Raw genomic sequence first — 9,579 nt, forward strand, 5'->3', positions numbered from 1 at the left:
ATCTGAAGTTCATCCAATGCTGGGAGGAGATATGTAATAAGATACAATACAATACATTATTTTTCATACTGCTTTCATGATCTAGCTGAGGTGGGCATTCCCATGCTCAGCTTTTATAAATTCATTTTTCTGTACATAGAACAGACAATCGTCTGATGGTAGACTGATAATTTTGATGAAATTATCATCCTTTGAGTAGGATGATTATCTGCTGCAATGATGTACATGTTAATGTCTTTATCTTTCCTGAATATATATCGCAGCCCAGATGGATGAAACTAGATCTGGGGTCTTCAAACTCGTTCGATCTTCACTCTAAGTACAAGTCGATCCATGTGAGAAATGTTCTAAAGTCGAACATGGAAAGACATCGCTTGATTACCGGTCAATTATGTAAACTGTTAACAAGCGCGAGAGGAATCACCGATAATGATAATGACCCTCAAGGTACTGCAGTACAATTCACGTGGTGTGAATAAAGGACTTGGCATCGAGCACCACGCAAAATCTTTCGGTCGAAGGTCATTGATGTATACCTGTCGCCGGAAGTGAGAAACTTGCCATTGTGGCATGCAAGCTTCAAAGTACCGAAGGGGTTGTTCCTAGATCAACTTCTTGGATAATGAGCTGATGTCGACAAGAAGCGATCTGTCACAGGAGGGCCTTAATGAATCCCACATCAGTGACACAGAACAGAGCTAATGATTTTAATGGAGGTGAAAACGATCTGTGACATATGATTCAGGGTGGCGGTCATGAATGGATGAAGGATAATGTATGGCAGTGGATGGGACACGGTTGACTCTTTCTGAACGATTTCTCTTGAACATATGGCGACACTGATGCGATGGATCGGTAGCATTACCCCAAATATGGAAGGTATGGCGAGACCATGGTGATGTGACGGTGAATGAAACAACCCAACCCGATTGTGGTATGGAGGAAAAGTGTCATGTTCAAGAGCGACTTGCTACCATCAAAGTTTTCTTTGGTTTCTCCCAATTTTTCCCCAGTCATTGCTGACCAGTACCTCTTTATTTTTGTCAAGCTTGAGGAGGATAACATATGCTTGTTCTATAACCTGCCCTTCGGGCAAGCCCATCGCTATGTTTTAACGAGCCTAGTGATAGTGAAACTCGTTCTCGTCTAAAGACAAGTTTGTCGCTATTTAATGATTTTAACGAGTCTAACGACAAGGATAACTCGGTCCTTTTCATTTTTAGAGAGTCTGAAAAGGTACATAAAGTCAACTCCAAAATTCCTTTTTCGTCATCTAATCCCTTAAGTCCGAAAAAGTATAAAACAATACAGAAGGGATGAGTTTTCGATAGTTTTAACGAGCCGAATAAAACAAGCGCTTGATCTTTTTGTGCAATAATCCCTCAGGTCCAAAAAGATTAAAATCTAGAGGAGGGATAGCTCTTCCTGTCCTTTAACGAGCTGGAAGGCCAAAACTCGGCAATCTTTTCATATTTTACGAGTCAGTTGAAAAGAGCTTAAAGAAGACTCGTCTTTTGAGGAACGAGTGATAAACAGGGATAGCAGCTGATTCCAGGTACAGGTTGGAATTTTCCAATCACGGCAGTGTCACAAGGATGGCTAGGTGAAATCACTCTTCGCAGCTGTTCCTCAAAATGGGTAAACAATCATATGGAGGTGGACGATCGGCCAATGGAAAAGTGGAGGTGATGGTGCAAACACGACCAAGGCTTTAATGGCTGATGATATTACATTCACAGTGGTTATTTACCGGGATAGTTCATTTTTTAACGAGCTTAAACGCGGGTGGAAACATTTGCTCAAACTTATGTTTATTTTTTAAAACGAGCATGAACTATGTGCTAAAACTGCTCGGATCTTGCGTTTATTTTTTAACGAGCATGAACTTTGTGCTAAAACTGATCGATAACCCAGTCATATGATAAGAATGTCTCATGAAAGATTCCATTTTTTATGGAGCTTGCGCCTTACCAAAGCTTTGCTCCGCATCCTTTCTTTATGCAAGTTAGGAAACGGCTAATCCAAAAAACAGATAAATAACCACTCTTTGCTTGCACTCCAAAAGGTTTGCATGCCCCCAGGTATAAAGTACGATTTCAAGGTTACCTTTACTTCTTTTCCTTCAAAACAAATTGTTTTAAAGAGAGATGCTTACCTCTTTCAGGTTACCCAAAGATTGTCTCGTTAATCTTTCAAACAAAACACTTCCTCGGCAATGTCTACCGAAATAGACAGAGGTGAGTGACGATTCTTGTCAACTTACATAACTTTGACAAGAGAATCTTATTCCAGAACAACCCCTCTTCCAACCATGGACGGGGTACGGACTAGTCATATTCTCCCGCGGAAACCTATTCTATACCCAAAGTTTTCCTGCCGAAGCAGACCAGGACGCATGCTCCCTGGGTTCCGGTCATATCCTCCTGGATTACTTGCGCTCATCAGGAGGACAGACCGTGAGTTGAGACACTTCTTGCATGAATAGACCATTTAGGGATGGTACATGACTATTTGCGATGCGTGATCCGGGAAATGAAAGTTGGTCCACGAGCTTGACCACTCTTCCTTCATGCGGAAAACACATTACTCTAAAGAGTGAGGAGACTATAGCTCCTATGCAATATATATAGTCTCGTCCAAGGAGTAGGTTATAATCCAAGGGTCCTTGAACTACCATCACGTTCATTTGAACGGTCTTCCCTTTCAATGTTATGGGCACATTGGGGAGGATCCCTAAAGGTCGACTGGTTCCTTTATCAAAGCCTGATAGATTTCTCATTTCAGGCAAAAGCGCTAGTGAACCAAGCGCTTTCAAAGCAATAGAGGAAAGGATACTCACAGATACCCCCTCATCAATGATAGTGCCAACCATTACCATTCTGTATATTTGAACGATATTTCTGAATGGTATACTTGCTAGCAACCGGGGTCTGCCTAGTTGGTTCCAGTCAAAGGACACAACCAGGTTGCTTGGTGGTGGGACCGAATAAACGGCCGGATATCGCTCTGACGAACTTCCTTCCTGCGATAAAGGAATGGGGGCATTGCCCCCTTGTTCATCAGAGTCAGTGTTGATGAAGAGAATTTTGACGGTGTCGTCTTTATTCTCCTCTGTGATGGTATCATTCGAAGATAGAGCCTCTGAAGGCAAAACCGGGTCAACTGCCGTATCAACCTTTTGACTTTCGTCAAGCATGGATCCAGATGGTTCATCTTCAATGATCAGTGCTTCGGCTGACCACCTGGGTGGGCCAGCCGGGTTCTCAACTAGTGAAGGACTTGGCAGGAGTTTTTGATATCCATGAGGAAGTTGCGCTCGTAAAATTGGGTGATCTTCCAGAACTCTTTTAGCCTCGTCTAAGAAGGGACAACGGTGGATGGCGTGATCACCTTCACACAGTTTGCAGGGAAATCTAAGTTTCCCTCTCTGTCCTGTGGCTTCACTTTCACTAGTTGACGGTGAGCAGTCAACATGGCTATCAGAGGTTGATGCTACCGAATTGTGCAAACGGGGAGACCAGTCCCTTAGTATTCGAGGGATACAGGGACAATCTCTATGGAAATGGTCTCCCTTGCATATGACGCATGGCGATTTAGGCCTTGTCAGTGCTGTGTGTGGATTTTTGTCAGACGACACTTGTTTGCCCCCAGTCACCTTTGGCTCCTTCTTCTTCTTCTCTTTCTTCTTCTTTTCCTTCTTCTCCTTAGGAACCTGGTTTTTTGTTTTACCAGTTCCGTCAAGCGAAGAGGAAGGAGGAGAGGAAGAGTTAGATGAAGTAGAAGGCTGGTTGGAAACTCTGGTCTGGTCTAACTGTTGACTCGACTGTTCAGGAATGGTGGTGTTCTGAACGACATTGGTTGAAAAGAGCCAGACTGGCAGGCCAATTGTCAGTCTTGGAAGCGACAATGTGGCCATGTGAGGCGCACCAACATCTCCCCAAGAGGAGAAGGGACTAGGATTTCCATCAAGGGGAATTCCTTGGTTGGTGTGCTCCATTTTTTCAACCTAAAGATCAACGCAGGAATAGGGGTGATTGTTCCGTTTAAAATAAATTTTTAACGACGCTTTAGACACAACTTGCTTTTTCAGTTTTAAAGAGTCGAGAAAAAGCTAAAGATGACTCTAGTCTCCTTCGATGTTTTAACGAGCCCGAAGTGACAAATGCTCGGATGGACTTTTTCTGTTATAGAGTCTGAAAAAGGCCAAAAGGAACTGCTCTGGAGTTCTAGGCAGAGGTTGTGCCAAACTTTTCGCAAAACCGCAGAATACTTTTTAGGGTACGGGTGGTCGATCTTCCTGAATGCTGTGTTCAGTGCATTGCGATCAGTAGGGCGGCCGACACGGCTTCCTAAGGATAAAGGTTTTATGCCTATAGGGGTCTCCCAATATATACGTGACGGTACGTGGGAGCACAATCCGTACTGGTGCTATCGTCCCTCAGGAGGAATCACCCACCTTCCACGAGATCAACAGTCACCAGGCTTAACGATGCCGGAACACGTCTCTAGACTAGACCTCTATGTTGTGCGTTATGTTACAAAGCATTGTTAAGTTCATTCAATTTATTTTAGGTTGATCTTTTTAAAGTTTGCCTTTCAAGGTTCACCACGAGATGTATGATACAAATTCCTAAATGCAGTCTAAAGATGATAAGCAAGCTTTATATCTTTTCAACTTTGAAAATCCTAGCTACTAAGGGAAAAGAAAGACACCATCTTTTCTCAAAGAGCAATCAGCACACTCTAATGCACTTTTCCTAAATCCAACATGCAAACTATCAAATGCAAAATGCACAATGCAGGTGTTTGTTTTCCGCTTTCTTAGTATTGATGCCTACAAAGAAAGCTTTTTGTACAACTTTGAATTCGCTTTTAAATGATCAATACAAACAAGTTTACTTTTTCGAAATCAGAGAGGGTAGAAGAGATTACAACACTTAACGATTTTCGAAATGAATACTTGTTTTGACACTTAAAAGAGACAAATTCAAACCAATAAGCAAAAGTAAATGTATAATCAATCTGCAAACAGCCAATGAACTCTCTTCTAAGATCACAATCAATCAGATCTGAATCAAAGGCTACAGGATGACTATTTTACTCATGCAAAGGAAAACTGTAAATGACGCCACAAACACATAAAAACACTCACAGTCTTTTTGTACAAAAGGAGGCGGAATGTAAGCAGAGAAAAGGAGTTATCATATTGGTACCTATGCTGGTTACAGGCTGCAAAAAACAGAGATCAAAACAAGGCAAAACAGAGCAGAGAACCCCAGCTGCACAAGGACAAACTGGTTCAGCGCAACCTCAACACAAGGGTTTTGACATTCAGCGCAGGTAGCCTTCACGGGACCTGCGTTGAAATGCAGAATCCCTTCATTGGGTCTATGCTGAAGGAGAAACTCTCGTTTCCCTCAGGTTCTGGGTCACAGATTGCTCTTTAATTCACTGTTTTAGGCCAAATAAAAGCAACAAGCAAGGTGTAATCAAAGGGATGCTTTGAAGGGCTACTAAGATCTATCACAAGGATCATCAAATCATTTGTGAATCCATTGTTCAGATCATAGACAAGTCCAGCAACTGGATCAAAGCAGCAACTGTCTACTTTACATCCGGGAAATATGCAGTTCAACTGTTGTTGTCAAGTCTATGATGCAAACAATGATAGAAACACAAATAAAATGACTAAACAAATGGTCCCCAGTGGAGTCGCCAATTTTTTGTGGGGAAAAATGCCTATGCAGGACGATCCTATCCACCTAAGTTGTGACAGTGCCTTAGCAACAAACGAGTACAGCTATACTGGTTTCTTCCTTTATGAAATGTGAAAGAAGAGAGATCAATAGACTTACCGGTGTCTTCCATTTGTCCCCCGATCCAATCTCCCTTCTCTTTGGGTGTTCACAGCTACTTGCCTTCTTGCTTATCCAGCTACAACTTCCTGCAAGATCACAAGAGAACAGCTACTTGCGACAAGAGAATAGCTACTTGAGACAAGAGAAGAACACTACACAAAGACAGATGTTCACATTCATAACTAGTTTAGGATTAGAAATAAACCAAATACACTAATACATTCATACATCAAAATACATCAGCATATAGGAGAAACCAAGATAGCTTTATTGATGAATAACAAGGTTCAGGAAGAGATACAACCCAGAGGGCTCCAATCCAGCATCTCCTTCCCAGCAAAAGGAATTCCTCTCTTTTCCCCCTTCAAAGCATTAAGCACCCAATGGTTCCAGTCTCAAACCAACAACAATTCTTTGCAATAACAAAATTCCAGCCTCTAGATCTCATGGAGGAGAGATCCATATATAGATGTTTGGAGAGAGGATGAGTCAGCTTGAGATCTGACTAGTGTCCTCTCCCTCTATCAGTTCTTGAGTCCACTTGGAGGTTCTTGCTTCCACTTGGAGATTTGGAACCTCTTACTCATCACCAGTCGAATTCCCTGAGGCAAGTGTCATTTTGGAAGCTTCCTGGGTCTTGACACCTTGAGAAATGAGCCTGCCACTTGTCCACTCTCGTTCAGCGCAGGTAGCCTTTGTTCTAGTTTACATTCAACGCAGGGAGCCAGTGTTGGCTTTGACATTCAGCGCAGACAGCTAGTGTAGCCACTGAAATGATCCGGAATTGACTTGTTTCTGAGCCGTTTCAGGTGGAGAACTTTTGTGAATTGCTGTGGTTTGTTAGCCTTGTTCCTCTAGGGGTAGGAACAACATGTTTAGGGACTTTGGATCCCTTAGATTATGGACATTTCATGCTCAATGCTGTAAGGCACAAAAATGTCTATAACACACATTCATAGTGGAAAGAATTCAATAGTAGCGATTGGCAATGGGATGACACCATCCTAGTCGTGGTATCCCAGTGGGTGCACCCTAGAGGTTTTAGATGTGGCGTAAGTGAAAAGCACTGGGATGCATTGAACGGGTGGAGCCCATGGACAATTTTAGGGGCTAATGTTCACCTAGTGGGCTAATTTTCCATGATTTTTCCACAAAAAAGATTTCCCAATTTCCAATCTTTATAAAAGATGATTCGCCCAAATTTTAGAATATAAAATTATTTTACCTTAAAAATTGCCAACATTATATAGAGACTATATATAAAATCATTATAAATTTGAATAATTTTACAAATATATCAATAACATTTTATATTTTGCATACTAGGGATTAGTGAGATTCACAATGTTTTTAAACTTCAAGAAAATTTTCCATCCTCAAAATTTTCCTTGGTGGAGCCCACTCAACAGTGGTAGGCTAGAAGTTTGTTTGAAGTGCACATAGCTAAGCATAAGGAGGAAAGCATCGGGCTATGTGGAAACTTTCTGATAACACCATAGATAGAGGTATTTGTGGCCACGAGATGTGGTTTCCTGCAGAATTGATCGCTTAGATCAACAACAGAGAGATACTCCTAGGACACTCCTCCAAAAAACACAATCTACTCAAGAGTGGTTTCAAGGACAAAATTTTTGAACCCGGTGGTTTTCGGAAAAATGAAATAAAAAAGGAAATTGTCACAAAACAAGGCCTTGGAGGATCTTTTTTGTCTCGTCTAGGGGGAGAGGTGGCAGCATATAATTGGCTGGACAACAACAAATGATGATGTCAACATAGACACATGGTAGGTGCATTCAACAGTTTTTGGCACCTAAGTGGCCCTTTTCTGGGTGACACATGTCGCCACTCACAGGTTGACACATGGCAAGAGTGAAATCATGGTGATGTCATCCCAGAGGGATGAGCCCAAAATATTTAAAATGGGACAAATAGTGAGAGAGCATGGGTGGCAGAAGTTGTGACATGTCATTAGCTGAATAAGCCCATAGAATTGTTCCATGGACTCTTGTTGTATGGGAGGATCCACAAGACAACTCATCCCATAGGCTTTTCCCTATAGATATTATTAAATGAGCTTAGCGAAAGGCACTGGGCCATAGTGGCATAGTGATAACTAATTAGAGAAAAATTGGGTAGTCCCCTCAGATATGTCAAGCCAAAGGTTAGACCTTGGTGGGTTGTTGTGGTGCACATAAATGAATGCATCAGGAGGAAGGTGACTATGGGCTAAGCACCCGCACATGGCCTCATGCCACAAGAAGAAATCAAGGGCATAAAGATATAAAGAGCCACAGAGGCTCCAGGAGCATCTAGGCACTACCTCCTTGGATTATTTTTCATAGAAACATGACCAAGGGTGTGATGGAAATAGAATGTGGAGTCATACCGAATCCAAGAATCCTATAACTTTTGAATAATTGCAATTAATAAAAATTTGGGAGCTTCAGAACTTTGGGATTAGTGCTAGGTGTGGTTTCTTTGTGTAGAAGTGGGACCAATGGTATAAGAGTTGTTAACAAAGGAAATTGGCTTGTGTAGGGCTCAAAAAGGCTTAGCACCCAGGGCCTAAGCAAGTGTTACGAAGACCCAGTATTATGGTGAAGAAGAAGGAAAACGAGCCAGGGATAGGAGCTTAAGCTCAAAACAGTGGAATTGTCATTTTTGGTAGCAAAATTTGGTATTCAAGGTAAGTTAACTCTAGATAAAAATAGTTACGCCCTGCTAAATCCTGTTAAAAATGAAGAATTGCTAAAATATACAGAAAAGATTAGTTTAACTTACATAGAATGGTTTTTGATGTCAAATAAATTGGAGAACATATCCAGAAGACCGAGATGAACATGACAAAGAAAAAAAAAGGCTTCATTTGCAAATTCAAAAAATAAACAAAGCCAATGTTAGCAACAATAAAAATCTATAAAAGCAGGCCTGATCAAGCAAAATTGACACAATGTTGAGACCGAGATTATGGTGCAGCGAGGTGTTGGTATGGTAAGGTGTTTGTTTCTTAGTGATCACATATTACTGAAGGTGTTGTTGTTTGAGGGATTTACTTATTTTTTAAAGTAGAGAAGGTAGTCATTGATCCTAGTGTGGAAATGGATGAAATATGGAACAATAAGTGTCTAAAGAAAGTTGTAGCTTTTTGATTATGGGTTGGAGGTCCTTCCTGTGGGCATTGGAGAATATTTGGGGTTGTAGCTCCATTTTATTATAGCTGATAAATCAGGAAGTTGTAGCTTCCTACTGGTTATAGCCAGAGAAATTGTAACAAGAAGTTGTAGCTTTCCCTATGAATGAATTGAAGAGAAGTTCTAAAAGTTACCTATTCTTGTGTGTTCCATTGTGATTGTTGACATTAATTTCTGTTATGGTTATTTAATTTATTTCTTAAGTATTTTATGATGAACACAAGGTAAAAAATATAAAAAAGAGTAAAATTCATACACTATTGATTCAGCCCTGCCTAGTAGTATCTTGGTTTCCAACATCCTCCTCTTAGATCTCTCTCTCTCTCTCTCTCACTTGAACAAAGATAAAACTAAAAAAGGATGTGAAGTGGTTCTCTAATGCCTTTTTATCATTGATGTCTCTTTTTACTTCATTTCCCTTCATTTTTCCTCTAATGCCCTTAACATGCAAATCTATGTCTATTCACCTTCCTTTTCTCTTATTTTTCTTTATTTCATAATTAAATGTCAAATTTTGTCTCTTTTACTTT

This window comes from Pinus tabuliformis, chromosome 3_2, assembly GCF_031772625.1.
Source record: "Pinus tabuliformis cultivar Carrire ecotype Pingquan chromosome 3_2, CPIR1, whole genome shotgun sequence".
In the NCBI taxonomy this organism is placed as follows: Eukaryota; Viridiplantae; Streptophyta; class Pinopsida; order Pinales; family Pinaceae; genus Pinus; species Pinus tabuliformis.